Genomic DNA, 17,424 nt, shown 5'->3' on the forward strand with positions numbered 1-17,424 from the left:
TTCCAATTCTTTCTAATCCACCCACAAGAGACAATTGAATGGATCTAACATGAGGCTATTAATAAGAGGGGGAAGGGCCCTTATGTATTGGGTACCAGTAGACAAACGCATAAGCAATAGCAATAACTTCATTCTGCCTGATTGCTCATGCTTCTTCCAACATTGTTCTCCCTCAAGATGGGGGTGACCAGGACTATTGCCAGTGGCCCCCCCTGAACTACAGACTATTCCTGGTATTCCTGGGCTTGCTTTATTTATTTATTTTTGAGAGAGAGAGAGAGAGAGTGCAGGCATGGGAGGGGCAGAGAGAGAGAGAGAGAGAGAGAGAGGGAAGAGAGAATCCCAAGCAGGCTCCGTGCACTGTCAGCATGGAGACTGATGTGGGGCTGGAATTCACAAACCTGAGAGTGAGATCATGACCTGAGCCTAAATCAAGAGTCCTAAATCAAGAGTTGGACGCTCAACTGACTGAGCCACCCAGGCACCCCTCCTGGGCAATTTTTAGGAAGAATAAAGTCACTGAGTCCTCTTTGGTCTCTGGATATCCTCTGAACAAGCAGGACGCACCAGCAAGAGCCCACCCCCAAAGCACCCCAGTCCCCTCAGAAGGTTTCCAGTCTTCTCTGCCACTGAACCATCCCCCTTTCCCACATAAACAAACACCTGTACTCCCTTTCTCACCTCTCAGGGCATGACTATCACAAACCGAACTTTCAGAATTCCTTGATGAAGACTCAGACTCTCGTGAACTTAGTTATTGTGAGTCAGCTCTCTGATCCTGATGGTCTTTGGTACACTGACAGAGTTCAGACTCTGGACCAGGAGGCCTCTATTTGGGCATGTTACCAACTTCTCTGCATGTCGTCCTCAGTTTATTTAGATGCAACCATTAACAATTACAATATTCCACATGTTTTATTTTTTTTAATGTTTATTTCAGAGAGAGTGAGACAAAGTGTGAGTGGGGGAGGGACACAGAGAGAAGGAGACACAGAATCCGAAGCAGGCTCCAGGCTCTGAGCTGTCAGCACAGAGCCCGACGCGGGGCTCCAACTCATGAACCAAGAGATCGTGACCTGAGCCGAAGTCGGACACTTAACCAACTGAACCATCCAGGCACCCCCAACATTCCATACGTTTTAATAAACAGTACCCTTCTAGGAAAAGATAGTGATGGTCTTTTTCCAGTTGGAGTTTTATTGTCTCTAAACTGAGGGTCTTCTCAACCCAAAGCCATCCTGTGGAACTGTCATCTGGAGTAGGCCCCTCCAAGATCATTGAGAACCTTGCACTTGTCTGAAATAGAGGACATGTTCGCCTTGGCAGAATTCCCAGCCCCAATCAGCAGTTGCCAAGATCAAGAAGAAAGGAGCCTGTATTCAAATAATTTTCTTGTTCTGTCTTCGGAGTCCATGCCCCAGATAAAATGCCGCAGGTACTTCATGACAGAAAGACCATGCTGGGAAAAGTTCTAGTTAATGGGAAGATCCTTGGTTAATGAAGAAAGTGGGTCTAGTGGAACACTGACGAGTCCTCTGCAGAGAGGCAATGGGCCTTTTTGAAGCTTACCCTGTTAGAGACCAACCCACTCCTGCAGCTGAATTAGATGTATTAAGGGATAGATTGTTAAAAAGGGATTCCACTGCAGTAATTAAGTGGGCAAAGAGTTTGAAGAAGAGGAACAAATGGTAAATAATACATGTAATAATATTCCTCCTTGCTAGTAATCAGGAAAAAAAAATTCCAAAGAAAGCATATTTAGGAGTCCATCTGACCCTTCTCAAATAAAGGAAACTGTATTTAGGGGCTCCTGGGTGGCTCAGTAGATTTAGCATCCTACTTCAGCTCAGGTCATGATCTCACGGTTCGTGAGTTCAAGCCCCGCGTCGGGCTCTGTGCTGACAGCTCAGAGCCTGGAGCCTGTTTCAGATTCTGTGTCTCCCTCTCTCTCTGCCCCTCCCCTGCTCATGCTCTGTCTCTCTCTGTCTCAAAAATAAATAAACATTAAAAAAAATTTTTTTTTAAAGAGACATTCTCTTTCCAGAACCTGCACTCTTAACTACTACACTATAAGGTAATGATACAATGAAAGTATAAAGCTCCATGTAGGAAAAGTCAATTGCAGAATTCTGTAAGGTCCAAAAATGAATACATGATAGGTTTAATAAATTGTGGTATGTCTACCACCCAGCCACAAAAAGGAAAAAACGTAGAGCCTGTAGAATCAAAGAAAATATTTACGAGATTCTATATCAGAGTATGGTGGTTACTGGATGAATGAATAAACCAGCAGAACCCCTGCCATAGTCAATTTCTGGCCCCAAACGATCATCAGTTGCTGCATACCCAGGGCCAAGCCCTATGTCTCCACTCACAGGGCTTTCCCAGTGCCTGTGGGAAGTCAAGCCTCCTGACTGGGGGGAGCCACAGGCAAATGACTCTAGAATCAGGCTCCTCCATCTGAGCTGCAGACGTTGGCCTTCGAGTCATTCCCCATGGACAAAATTATGATGGTGTCTTCCATGTTTGCGAGAGGTTGAAAAGACATCTGCCTGTGGACAGACTCTGGAAGGTGGTATGCAAAAATGAAAATAGTTGCAATGTTTGCTGGAAGAATTATAAAATTACTTGGTTAAGATTTTTTCTCAATGTTGTTGTACTGACTTTTCAACAACATTTTGTTATTAAGAAAGGGGATCCTGACCTTCACCTTAATGTTCCTAAGACGAAAGTCAAATCAGTTGAGGGTTTAGTGCTATCTATATCCAACCCAAACCTTAGGCCTTGGCAAGAATTCATCCTCTAGAGAATATCTTGGCTAGGACTACTTAATTGTTCTCATTTCTGGGGGTAGGGCAAAACATAAGATGAACAAAAGTCCCTATTCTCTAAGAGTTTACATTCTAGAACTTCATTGCCTCTGGCTACATGAGGCTATTTAAATTTAAATTAGTTAAAACACAATAAAATCTAAAATTTATTTTCTTGGTTGCACCAGCCACATTTCAACGGCTTAAGACTCATATGGCAACTAGTGGCCACTATAGTAGACAGCACAGATATAAAAACATTTCCTACACTGGGGCACCTGGGTAACTCAGTTAAGCTTCCAACTCTTGATTTTGGTTCAGGTCATGATCTTGCAGTTTGTGAGTGTGAGCCCTGCATTAGGCTCTGTGCTGACAGTGCAGAGCCTGCTTGGGATTCTGTGTCTCCCTCTCTCTCTGCCCCTCCCCTGCTTGCAATCTCTCAAAAATAAATAAATAAACATTAAAAAAGACCATTTCCTTCACTGCAGAAAGTTCTATTGGTCAGCACTATTTTAGAGAGAAGAGTCTGACAATAAGCAAGTAAACAAAAATGGACAAGAGTAAAAATTACTCTGAAGAAAATAAAAGAAAATGATGCCATACAGATGGATGTTCTTCGGGAAAGCATCTCTGAAGAGCTGACATTTGAGCTGAAGACTAATAAAAGTAAGGAGCCAGTCATGCAAAGATCTGGGGATAGAATGTTCCGGGAGAAGGGAGAGGCAAGAGCAAATGCCATGAAGCAGAACGAGCTTGGAGTATTTGAGAAACAGAAAAATCATTTTGGCTAGAACTTTATGAGCAAGAAGAAAAATGGTTCAGGATGAGTTTGAAGAGATAGGTGGGCGCAGAATCTGTAGGGCTTTCAAGGTCACAATGAAGCGCTTGCATTTACCCTCTGCCCATCTTTAGAGGGTGGCCGGTCTTGAGGTCTCCAGAGAAGCCTAGACATTTTGCTAGGTTTTTGAGGCTATGAGTTGTGTATCCAGGCACCTGAGATCTTGGAGCAGAGCAGAGCAGAGTTGTAGAGGCTGACAACCGTTTTAGAGATGAGCAGAAGGTGGTGTCAGAAAAGTTGGGCTTGCTGGGAAAAATAGGAGGAGATGAGGAACTCCTTAGCAGCAATCACAATCCCATTACTGGATCAGGTGATTAAGGCACTTGGGCAAGTTGGTGCTTTCACAAGGGCTGCAGAGTGGGCCTCCTTGTCTGCCGCCTAAAAGGACAGTAGATCGAAGGTTCTACCCACTTAGTTGGTTCTACCCTAAGAAAAAAATCTTTTGGATGCTAAAGGCACAGAGTTCAGGTGAACCCCAGAGAAGCTTGAAGTGGGGAAGGAAAGAGTCACGTCCCCTCATCCTGGAACATTCAAATGAAGAGCTATCTTCTACCCTTCTCTGAGACCGATTCATCCAATCATTCATTTCCCCTCCAAATACTCTCTACCTATACTATTTATGCTATGGATTGTTTGGGGTGTTAGGGATATAGCAGTAAACAAGACAAAGTGCTTGTTCTCATGTTGCTGACAAAGCAGGTAACAAACAAATGGATATATCAAATAATAGGTGGGAAATTAAGCAGGAAAGGAGATAGAGTGAAAGCAGCCTTTGTTTTACACATATCATTTGGGGAAAGCTCTACCTAGGTAATGATTGAATGGTGTTTGGAGTGAAGTGAGAGTTTAAGCCAGGCAAATGCTTGGCAGGAGTGGGGGGTGGGGGGTGGGCAGCATTCTGGGTAGAAAGAATGGCAGATCTCTGGAGGTGGAAGTCTTTTTCATGGACTCATGGAATAGCAGGAGGCCAGTGTGCTGGATCCCAGTGAAGATAGAGAGAGCTGGGAGAGCTGCAGCCCCGGATGTGAGGCTGGAGGGTGGGGACAGATAACAAAGTGTTGCAGGCCACCAAAAGGTATTCCAAGTAGGATGGGATCTTGCTGGGAAATTGAGGAGAAGAAGAAACATGTTCTGATGCACATTTTCTTTTTTTTTTTTTTATGTTTATTTATTTTTGAGAAAGAGAGAGACACACAGAGTGCGAGCGGGGGAGGGACAGAGAGAGAGAGAGACACAGAATCTGAAGCAGGCTCCAGGCTCTGAGCTGTCAGCACAGAGCCCGACACAGGGCTCTAACCCATGAACTGCAAGATCATGACTCGAGCCAAAGTCTGATGCTTAACCAACTGAGCCACCCAGATGCCCCGTGATGATTGTTGAGCAATCAAGTAGAAATGTTGAGTGGGTGGTAGAAAATATATGTTTGGAATTTAGGAGAAAAGGCCTGGAAGCATGAATATAGAAGTGTTCGGTATACAGATTGTGTTTATTCATTCATTTATTTTTATTATGGAAAAAAATTTTAAGCATATACAAAAGTAGAGAGAATAATATGATGAATATCTGTGTACCTATCACCTAGCTTTTTCAATGATTAATATTCTGTTAGTCTCCTCCTCATTCCTTTCTGGGCTGAAGTATTTTGAAGCAAATTCTGGATATTTAAAGTTCTCCCTGTAAATACTTCAGGATGCAATAGACTGCTCTTGAAGTCATGGAGTCAGGGTGCCCAGGTGGCTCAGTAGGTTGAGCTTCTGGCTTTGGCTCAGGTCGTGATCTCATGGTTCATGGGTTTGAGCCTGGCATCGGGTTCTGCACTGGCATTGCGGAGCCTGCTTGGGATTCTCTCTCTCATTCCCTCTCTACCCGTCCCCGTCTCATGCTGTGTCTCTCAAAATAAATAGACTTTAAAAAAAAAATGCCTCACTGTGTGAAAAAATAAATAATTAATTAAAAAAATAGAAATAAAAAATAAATAGAGTCATGGGGCCAAATGATATTACCCAGGGAATGTATATAAATAGAGAAAATGTCTCAGGACTGATTCATGACCCTCCACCTTTAGAGGTTAGGAGGAATGAGGGGCGCCGGGTGGCTCAGTCGGTTGAGCGTCCAACTTCAGCTCAGGTCATGATCTTGGAGTTTGTGAGTTTGAGCTCCATGTTAGGCTCTGTGCTGACAGCTCAGAGCCTGGAGCCTGCTTCAGATTCTGTGTCTCCCTCTCTCTCTGCCCCTCTCCCACTCGCACTCTGTCTCTCTCTCTCTCTCTCTCTCTCTCTCAGAAATAAGCATTAAAAAAATTTTTCGAGGGGCGTCTGGGGTGGTTCAGTTGGTTAAGAGCCTGACTCAGCTCAGGTTATGTCTCACAGTTCATGAGTTCAAGTCCCACGCTGGGCTCTGTGCTGACAGCTCAGAGCCTGGAGCCTGCTTTTTTTCTGTGTCTCCCTCTCTCTCTGCCCCTCCCCTGTTTGCACTCTCTCTCTCTCAAAAATGAGTAAACATTAAAGTTTTTTGAAAAAAATTTAGAGGTTAGGAGGAATGAGCTAAGGGGACTGAGAAGGAGCCGCAGGCAAGATGCAGGAAACATGTGGGGAGCATGGTGTCTTGGAAGCCAAGTGAAAAATGGGTCTCAAGAAGGAGGGTGTGATCAATTGTGTCAAATGCTATTGAGAAGCCGAGAGGGATGAGGACTGAAAAATAACCCTTGGATTTAGCAAAGTGACGATTATCAGTGACCTTTATGAGAACAGTTTAGTGGCGTTATAAGCATAGGAGCTTGATTAAAATCTATTCAGGAGAAAATGAGAGGAGAGGCAATAGAGACTTCAAGTAGATACAACTTTACAAGAGTTGTTTTTTTTTTTTTTTTTCTGTAAAGAGGAGCTGGAAAACAGAGTAATAACCAGAAGAAGGTGCAAAGTTTCAAGGAGGTACATTTTTAAAATGTTTATTTATTTATTTATTTATTTATTTATTTATTTATTTTTAAGAGAGGGGGAGGGGCAGGAGGTAGAGAGAATCCAAGCAGGCTCTACACCATCAGCCTTGAGTTGGACACAGGGCTTGAACTCTTGAACCATGAGATCATGGTTCAGATAATGAGATGATTACCTGAGACGAAATCAAGATTTGGAAGCTTAACCAACTAAGCCATCCAGGCTCCCCAAACGAGGTATATTTTTTAGATAGGAGAAATTACAGCATATTTGTACACCTCAGGGCAACAATCAAGTAGGGAGGGACATTCTGATGATGGACTAGTGGGAAGGAATAAATTAACGAGCTAAGTCATGGAGTAGATAGGAGAAGTAGGATCTAGGGTGTTAGATCACTCATTTCAGTAGCTATAGTAAGTTCTTAAGACCACAGGCCTTGCCTCTTGTGGGTCGGGTCCTAGATACAGGCATACTCTCTTCCTTATTGACACTGGTTCCAGAGAATGAACATCTTTGCCTGGAAAACGGCTGGGGCTTGTTGTTGAGACAGATAGGATTTTCTCCCACTAAGTGGAGTCAGTTGGCTATGTCTTATCCGTTGTGGAGTCTATGTTTATCCAGTGAATCCCAGTGCAGAGTAGTTCCTGTGCCCAGTCCCAGCGATACAGAGATGAGGGTCTCCCAAAGAACTGTCAATACAGTAGAAGAGACACTAAGAATAGAAAACTTTTTTTGTCCCCCCTCATAGCATTTATTTTGCCCAAGGAAGCTGACTAACTCAGGGGTGGAGCATTATCAGTAGTATTTGGCCACACGGATAGGTCCAGGGGTGGACATGTGATCTAATACAATCCAATCAGATCCTTTTTGGGAATGCTAGATCAAAGACTCCCTGTTTTCTATACGATGTGAAAGAGAAAGTGTGTAACCCTGGAAGTATGGGCATCACTTTTGGGATAACAAAAGAAGTGAGGGTTGTTTTTTTTTTTTTAAGTTTTTTTTTTTTTTAAGATTTTATTTTTAAGTAATCTGTACACACAGCACAGACCTTGAACCCATAACCTTGAGATCAAGAGTCACACGTTCCACCAACTGAGCCAGCCAGGCTCCCCAGGTTGGTTTTTGTTTTTTTTTTAAGATATTTATTTTTTATTTTTTAAATATTCTCTATACCCAATGAGGGGCTCGAACTCATGGGTCACATGCTCTACTGACTTAGCCAGCCAGGCACCTCCAAAAGCAGTCAGTTTTGATGAAGCCAACATTTTAGAAGGCAGAGACTAGTGGGTGAAATGAAATCAGATCCTTGTTGAGCTGTTGGAGATAACCTTGCCTGAAGTTCAAATATCAAGTTTCAGCATAGCTCTAAAAATTTTTCAGATATGTGGAATAATAAATTCCCTTTTAGCTTAAGCTAGCTCAAGTTGGATTTTCCATTACTTGCAACCGGAAAGCATCCCAACTGAAGCACAAAGAAAGGCACGGTGCTCTTCTGGGTTATTCACTTATTAAACATGTTTATCATACACCAGTTTTGCGTCAAGCATGTGCCACGTGCTAAGGACACAGTAGCAAACAAAGAAGATTGTGTCCTCACAGTCCAATAGCCCCACCCTCCCGGTCACCTCTTCCTTAAAGGGCTATTGGCCCTTTGTTCTTTTGTGAGCTCCAGTGATTCAGCTCTTCTCTCTTCTCAGAGCTACCAGCTCCTGTCTTCACATGAGACTTTTTCCAGGCACTTTTCATCCCATGTTTCTCTCCCCAGCTCTCCTCGTCTTTGTCACCGTGTCAGTTGGGGATCAGTCAAGGAAACAGAAACTACTCTAGATATTTCAAGCAGAGAGGAATTTATTTCAGGAAAGTAGCTGTTTTACCAAACCATCAGAATAGCTGGAGGATTGAAATTAAGGGAAAGTTATCCTTTGCTCTCAGCCCTGCCACTAAATTTCAGAATCAAAATTTTTATGTGGGCAATCTGTGGGAAAATACCGAGAGGCCACTGCAAAGCCTCTTATCTTCCTGCAGCTGCCTGAGGAATAATAACACATGGCTTCTGCTTCTCATTTTCTCTCCATATCTCTTCTGAATGCCTTTCATCAGCTGGCACTAACCTGAACACCACCGGTAAGGGGTTTTGGAAAATGTAGCTCCCAAATTTCCAGTCCTTGTGATATGGGGGAGTATAGAAGGGGATGAATTTCCAACAGACCATCTAGCAAAGGAAGACGATCCACGAAAGAAGGGATTTCTTTCCAATTGCTTTCTTTTAAGGGTTTGTCTGCTAATCACAGCATAGATGCTTTCTGAAGACAGTGAGGATTTGCCTGGAGCAGGCTCCTGGGGAAAATACTTGGCCTGACAAAAAACAGATCAGATCTGCATAAAAGGTAGAGTGAGTGGGGGAACGATTGCTTTATTAAGGGATGATTCATGGACTGTACTCCACCCTCTTAATGGAGTCAGTTATAGAGGTCACTGGACTGCCTGCCTACACGCACCCTACAGATAAGCCTGCCTGTGGATATGATACACAGCTTCTGTTCACATAGAATTCAAGTTAAGGGATAGGTCTATTGAAAAAACACACATGCAGAGGAAACTTGGGCTAACTCTATAGGAATATGAATAGGCAACGGGGCACCCAAAAAGAAAAAAAAAAAAGCAAACAAAGCAAGTTCTCTATAAAGGAATGAGACTTGTCATCATTAGCACTGAACGTCTTCAAAGTTGTGAGGGAAAAATTATTGGAACCCAGAATTGTTAAGCAGAAATAGAGCCAGACACTACTCAAAGACATCAAAGACAGATTTTATTCAGTACTATTGCAATAGGGCAGAGAGGCTTCGGTAAAACTGAGCTCAACTCCACATATAGCAAAGACGGCTGGGCATTTATATGCAAGGAGCAGAGTGAGGGGGTTGGTGGATGGAAAATTACTAAGAGGAGACCTCAAGGGTAGGGGGATTCTTGATGAACTTGTTTAATGAGATTCTTGCTAAAATTAGGCCAAGGATTTAGACATCAAGGGTATGGAATGAGGAACTTAATTAGATATCAATGGTGATCAGGTATCAATGGAATACTTGCTAAACTAACTTAGCAGGATTCTCTTTATTTATTTTTATTTTTTTAATGTTTATTTTTGAGAGAGAGACAGAGTGGAAGTTGGGGAGGGGCAGAGAGAGAGTTGGACACTTAACCAACTGAGCCACCCAGGTGCCCCTAACTTAGCAGGATTCTTGGTGAAATTGGACTAGGCAGGCTGAGGACAGAGCCCAAGAATGAGGCATAATCAAAAACAGGGCTCAAAGGAGTCTGCCTAAAGTCCGGTCAAGGACAGTGTGGTAGAGTCCTCTCCCTAAAGAATGTGGTAAGAATGGGGCACCTGGGTGGCTCAGTCGGTTGGGCGTCCAACTTCAGCTCAGGTCACGATCTCGCGGTCCATGGGCTCGAGCCCCACGTCGGGCTCTAGGCTGATGGCTCAGAGCCTGGAGCCTGCTTCCGATTCTGTGTCTCCCTCTCTCTCTGCCCCTCCCCCGTTCATGCTCTGTCTCTCTCTGTCTCAAAAATAAATAAACGTTAAAAAAAAAAAAAAAGAAGAAGAAAGGCCTCAGTGTCACAACTCTGTGCAAGAATCCTGCTACAACAGAAACCGAATTCTATACCTAGCCAAACTGCCAATTGAGTATGAGAGAAAATAAGAAACGTGTGGGAACTCAGAATGTTTAATATCACATATCCTATGTGAAAAAATTACTCATAGATATGAATGGAATGAAATAGAGTGAAATGAAATGAAAATAGAATCTAACAAAGAGGACCATATGGGATTTAAGTAATAGAGGTACAAGACCAGACAAAGTTAAAAAAGCTTGGGAAAAATTAAAAGATCTATGAGGCCCTGATATGTGGAAGGCTCCCTTTTGAGTTGTAAAGTTTTAATGTGGTAGGGTCCCCTCTCTAAGGAGAGAAAAAAAAATCCCTGTTCATTTTATTGAAAGCCAGTAGGTATCTGGATCTTGATTATTAATACACATGCTGTGTTTTTAATAGCAAGCAACTTAATTAAGAAATTTTAATTTATATAAAGCAGTTTCTTGTGAAATAAATAAACACACACACACACACACACACACACACACAACTGAAACCTATGAGCATTCAGATACTACTCTATGTTCCCACTGTTCCTTGTCTATTCTGGGGAATAGATATGTATCGTACCAATTTTCAGTACTCTTTTAAGTCCACTGAAATTGAGGCTTTACAAGTTCTCACTTCCTGTTACAATATTAATAAGTCTCAGAGGCTGTTTATTAAAATAACAACCTGGAATTGTAATGCCCCCAATTTCGAATCCGAGAGACCACCAAGGAGCGGATACCGATGCAAACGCACGAGGGTTTATTTGCAAGCTCGAGCTTGGGTCCAAGTACACCCGACACAGCGGAGCAGGGACTTGGACCCCTAGGTTAAGAGGCGTAGCAGTTTTATAGGGGCCAGTGGCCAAAGAGATTGTAACACACACAGAAAGTTGCATAGTCGTGTCAGGCCACACGCAGGTGGCCAATTGAGTTACAATTTACCCTATAGTAACTGTTTGAAATAGCCTATCACTCTGGTCAGAATTGGCGCGCGAGTTTGGTGGGCAAAAGGGGGGGGTTTACATCCTTTGGCGGTTAGGGGTTCCGCATTCCTTTATGAGTCGGTTTCCAGTAAGGGGGTGTTCACTGGCTTGACTAGGGTGGGGGTTATACATGAGATGGTGGGTGTAGCACAAAATGGAGTTAGTCTTGCTCTGCTTGTCCAGGGGTAGGGGATTTTTGTTAAATTCCTTGGGTCCCACAGGAATTGACTTAAATGGAAAGAACTTTACTTGTCTTTTACTACACGGTTCCTCTTAAAACCAATCCAGAGGAAGTGAGAACTCTGTTGGTACTTCTCCACATGGATAGTTTGAACTATTTGATTAAAAAATGCTTTGAGGGGGTGACTATGGTTTTAATCTCTTTGTGATTTTCATTTGCCTTTATTGTGATTATTTCAAGTCTTCTTTCCACATGAATAATTCCATTCCCAGCCTTGTCTATTCTACTCCTTGCTATTTTGATGTGTTTATAGCTCTATAATGATATTGTTTTGGTTTTTGTGTTATCAGATGTGCAATTTCCCTATTCATCTCTTTCAGTCGTTTTATTGTCTCATTTTTGAGTTCTTACACTATTGAGCTCATTTTCTTTCTTTATTTTTAATTTTTTTTAAATGTTTTTATTTATTTTTGAGTGAGAGAAACAGAGACAGAGCACAGTGGGAGAGGGGCAGAGAGAGAGGGAGACAGAATCTAAAGCAGGCTCCAGGTTCCAAGCTGTCAGCACAGAGCCTGATGTGGGGCTCGAAACCATGAACTGCAAAATCATGACCTGAGCCAAACTCAGACGCTTAACCGACTGAGCCACCCAGGCACCAACCTCCCTCCTTTTTTTTATTTTTTATTTTTTAACGTTTATTTTTGAGAGAAAGAGACAGAGACAGAGACAGCAGGAGAGGGGCAGGGAGAAAGGGAGACACAGAATTCAAAGCAGGCTCAAAGCCATCAGCACAGAACCCGATGCAGGGTTCAAACCCATGAACCATAAGATCATGACCTGACCCCAAATCAAGAGTCAGATGCTTAACTGACTGAGCAACTCAGGTGCCCCTGAGCTCATTTCCTTGTTAGGTTATTCTAGAGCTCGAAGCACTTGGGGTGAATTTTTTCTATTTCTCTACTTGCCTCCCAAATTCCTTCCCACTTTATCTGAAACTGATTTGTTTTTCCTAATGAACTGCAGCTTGAAGGCTGTTATTTTGTGCTGTATGCACATTTTCTATGATTTATAAGCTTATCTGAAAGAGAGGAGGCCAGAACTCAGGGGAGGAGGTATGCAGCCTTTGTTAGAATACTGCATTCCTCAGGGTCTTCTGAAGTTTTAAGAGTCTATTTCAGAGTTCACTCTAATAGGGGTTGTTGTATCCCATTCCTATACGAAAGAGCCTCAATGTTTGGAACTTCCCCCAATTTACTATGCTTTCTTGAACTCTTCACGGCCACCTAAAAGACCTAGCCCATTCTCCACTCCTCACTTCGCCTTCTCCCCAGTGGCCATTTTCACTTTTCCAGAGAGAAGAGATAAAAAATAAGGAAACCAGGTAGTTCTCTTTTCTCTTGGAATATATGTGCATATGGATGTATTAATTCTCAGGATTTTGAGAACCTAACAGTATGAATTTTGATGGAATGGAGGCAGGGTTGGAAACCTTGGCATACTCCAGACCATAATTTTCTATTTCTTTCCTTGACTGCCACTTGTCGACATTTAAGATACTGAGTTGTGGCCCTTTGCTGTGGATGAAATTTTAACTTTCTTAGGTATTGGCAGAAACAGAGTCTATGAGAAAGCTTTATTCCATTATCTAACCAAAAAGTACAATAATTTTATTTTATGTTTTATTTAAAGCATAATAATTTTAATGTATATATACATTATACATTTTAATTATACATTTGATATATGTATATTATATCTTAATTTTTTCTGATTATAAAAGTTACGTATTTATACATATATCAAATCATTATGTTGTACACCTTAAGCTAATACAATGTTGTATGTCAATTATATTAATAAAACTAGAGGAAAAAGCCTGGGAAAAATAAAATAAACGTTATTGGGGCGCCTGGTGGCTCAGTTGGTTAAGCGTCTGACTTCGGCTCAGGTCATGATCTCGCGGTTCAAGAGTTCGAGCTCTCCGTCGGGCTCTGTGCTGACAGCTCAGAGCCTGGAGCCTGCTTTAAATTCTGTATCTCCCTCAGCAAAACTAAAAGGCAACTGATGGGGACTCAGAGAAGATATTTGTAAATGACATATCAGATAAAGGGTTACTATCCAAAATCTATAACTTACCTAGCTCAACACCCAAAAACCAAATAATCCGGTGAAGAAATGGGGAAAAGACATGAATAGACACTTCTCCAAAGAAGACATCCAGATGGCGAACAGACATATGAAAAAATGCTCAACATCACTCATCACCCGGGAAATACAAATCAAACCCACAATGAGATATCACCTCATACCTGTCAGAATGGCTAACATTAACAACTCAGGCAACGACAGATGTTGACGAGGATGCGAAGAAAGAGGATCTCTTTTGCATCGTTGGTGGGAATGCAAGCCGGTGCAGCCACTCTGGAAAACAGTATGGAGGTTCCTCAAAAAACTAAAAATAGAACTATCCTACGACCTGGCAATTGCACTACTAGGCATTTATCCACGGGATACAGGTGTGTTGTTTCGAAGGGACACATGCACACCCATGTTTATAGCAGCACTACCAACAATAGCCAAAGTATGGAAAGAGCCCAAATGTCCATCAATGGATGAATGGATAAAGATGTGGTATATATACAATGGAGTATTACTCAGCAAGCAAAATGAATGAAATCTTGCCATTTGCAACTATGTGGATGGAACTGGAGAGTATTATGCCAAGTGAAAATTAGAGAAGGAGAAATATCATACGACTTCACTCATATGAGGACTTTAAGATATAAAGCAGATGAACATAAGGGAAGGGAAGCAAAAATAATATAACAACAGGGAGGGGGACAAAACATAAGAGACTCTTAAATACAGAGAACAAACTGAGGGTTTTTGGAAGGGTTGTGGGAGCGGGGATAGGCTAAATGGGTAAGGGGCATTAAGGAATCTATTCCTGAAATCGTTGTTGTACTATATGCTAACTTGGATGTAAGTTTAAAAATAAATAAATGAATTTTAAAAAATAAATAAATTCTGTGTCTACCTCTCTCTCTGCCCCCCTGCCTGGCTCACACTCTGTTTTCTCTCAAAAATAAATAAACATTAAAAAATTTTAAAAAAGGAGCGCCTGGGTGGCTCAGTAGGTTAAGCATCCAATTTCAAAGTTCAGGTCATGATCTCGCGGTCCATGAGTTCGAGCCCCGCGTCGGGCTCTGTGCTAACAGCTCAGAGCCTGCAGCCTGTTTCAGATTCTGTGTCTCCCTGTCTCTCTGACCCTCCCCTGCTCATGCTCTGTCTCTCTCTCTGTCTCAAGAAAATAAATAAACGTTAAAAAAAATTTAAAAAACCCCACTTATGTATCTTTGCATTACGAATTCAAACCATACAGAAGTATAAAAAGTAGAAAGTGGGGCTCACTTTAGCAGCTCAGATACTGAAATTGGCACAATCCAGAGAGGATTAGCATGGCCCCTGCGAAAGAAGGACAAGCAAATTCATGAAGCGTTTAAAAAAAAAAGTAAAGGGGCGCCTGGGTGGCTCAGTCGGTTGAGGGGCCGACTTCGGCTCGGGTCATGATCTCTTGGTCTGTGAGTTCGAGCCCCGTGTCGGGCTCTGTGCTGCCAGCTCAGAGCCTGGAGCCTGTTTCAGATTCTGTCTCCCTCTCTCTGACCCTCCCCGTTCATGCTCTGTCTCTCTCTGTCTCAAAAATAAATAAACGTTAAAAAAAAAAAAAAACTTAAAAAAAAAAAAGTAAAAAGTGAATGGTGAAAAACTGTTTTCTTTTCAGTACTTTAGCTGTTCAATGAAAATCAAAAATTCATGAAAATCTAGAAATACATGAATACGTGAATACATAGATTTTTTTTTAAAAAACAGCTTGATAATGGTTACATTTTACATCCTATAAAATTCACCCATTTCATGTGTAGGATCCAGTGATTTTTAGTAAATACAGACTGGTGGAACCATCACCACAACATATATACTTTTTGCAAAACGACGTAGTTACTTTCTTCATTCCTATTTAACTTATTCTCCCAATTCTAAAATGTACTTACCGATGCCTACAGCGCGGTAAACATGGCCAGGAAGCTGCATTTGAGAGTTTTTGGGTAGTTCTGTTCCTGCCAGTTGAGCTACGTGACTACCAAATGTCTGTTGGGTTTATTCCACTTACTTATATCAGGAAAATTTGCTACTGTGATTTAATTAACATGTGGAAACCGTTATGATATATGGGTGTAAAAAGAGATGTTTCTATGGAAACTAAGTTGAATGCTTTGAAAAGGCTGGTTGAAAGCAAATTGCTAAAAACTTGTTAGATTAGGTGTAGATGAAAATTCTGTCCTTGGAAGAGCTACACACATCTAGAAGGACTTTGCGTCCAGATTGCTTCACAAGTGCCGTTTAGTTATTGCTCCACTTTAAAGAAACATTTAAAGAAATTATGGGTGACTTGTGAAAGGCAAGAAGTATCTATCACTCTAAGAAACACTTTCACCAGGGGCCCTGTCGTCACAGAAAAAGCCCGAGGCTATCTCAAAAGATTGATAAAGCAATTTACATTTATTAAGTCTTAAGTTTAAACCAAAAACAGTGGTTTATAATATGCCAGGAACTTACTTTTCTTAAACAAAACCGTGTGCTGTGTAATGCTTTACCATTCTGCATTTTAATTGATTTTTTTCATGTAACAACTAACCACCAGGCCCAACAGCATCAGATAAAAGGGCTTTGGGTGGGTGTGCAACCAGCTTTTCCTTTACAATATATTGAGACATTTTTCATGTGGTTATATATAAATTTACCTTATCCTTTAGAAGACTCGCCTCATAATATCCCATTGTACTGTCCATACATCCTAATTTACTTACCAAATTCTCTACCCATAACTATTTCAATGATTTTCTGAAAAAATACTTTGAGCAGGCAATTGAGAGGATAAAAGTGGGTTACCATTTGCAACTTCGTGGATGGAACTGGAGGGTATTATCCGAAGTGAAATTAGTCAGAGAAAGACAAATATCCTTTGACTTCACTCATACGAGGACTTTAAGAGACAAAACAGATGAACATAAGGGAAGGGAAACAAAAATAATATAAAAACAGGGAGGGGGACAAAACAGAAGAGACTCATAAATATGGAGAACAAACTGAGGGTTACTGGAGGGGTTGTAGGAGGGGGGATAGGCTAAATGGGTAAGGGGCACTAAGGACTCTACTCCTGAAATCATTGTTGCACTATATGCTAATTAATTTGGATGTAAATTAAAAACAAAATAAAAAACAAAATGAAAAAAATAAAGGAAAGTGGGTTAAAATAATGAATCTGGCAATAGAACATAGACTGGATTAAAGAGGGGGAATGGAAAAGGGAGAAATGGTGAATGAAAGGCTCCTGCAATCATCCAGCTTTGAGATTAAACCAGGAAGTGGCAGTGATTTCCACATCCAACACATGTTCTTGTCAGTCAGGAAGCCCTGCCACTTCTGAAAAAAAACAAAAACAACCACACCATTCTCTTCCACCTCTATATTTTGGCTCATTTCAGTCCTCCTGCATTTCATCTTTGCCTGTTGAAATCCTGTTTTTCCTTCAAGATCCAGGACGAATACCACACCCTGCCATTATTAACCCTGGCTGGAAATGATCCCTCACCTTCCATTTCTAATAGCCGAATCCCTCCTTCCTTTCTTCCCTCCACAAAGCATTTTTCTCCCAAAGGCAGTACGGTTCGTCAGCTGAGTAACCACTTTGGACCCACCAACTTGCTATCTCGGTGAACTCTGCACCTGACCCAAACTCTCAGGGCCTCAGTGTCCAGACCTGTAAAATGGGGAGAAGCGTACAGAGCGTTACGAGGATTAAATTTGCTAACAGGGAAAAAGCACACAGAAGAACGTCTGTTGTGCAGTAAGCGTTGAATGACCCTGGGCATTCATTTTGATTGATGGTGGCGGGCGGGGGAGGAACACGCGGTCCGCCCCGCAGGCGCCGGGTCCAGGCCCCGGGAGCGCGGTCACGTGATTGGGTCAAG

At 41.9% G+C, this 17,424-nt stretch overlaps 1 non-coding gene across 1 annotated transcript; it reads left to right on the forward strand.

Moving 5' to 3' along the window:
* The first annotated feature begins 14,795 nt into the window (after positions 1 to 14,795).
* Positions 14,796 to 14,902, forward strand: LOC124516757 (U6 spliceosomal RNA). The gene has a single exon (XR_006963160.1). It is a non-coding gene; the product is annotated as a U6 spliceosomal RNA (small nuclear RNA).
* The last annotated feature ends 2,522 nt before the right edge of the window (positions 14,903 to 17,424 follow it).

Source organism: Lynx rufus, unplaced genomic scaffold (genome assembly GCF_022079265.1).
Source record: "Lynx rufus isolate CCGP_SWC_20201006 ecotype Redwood Valley unplaced genomic scaffold, mLynRuf1.p SCAF_2, whole genome shotgun sequence".
Classification (NCBI taxonomy): Eukaryota; Metazoa; Chordata; class Mammalia; order Carnivora; family Felidae; genus Lynx; species Lynx rufus.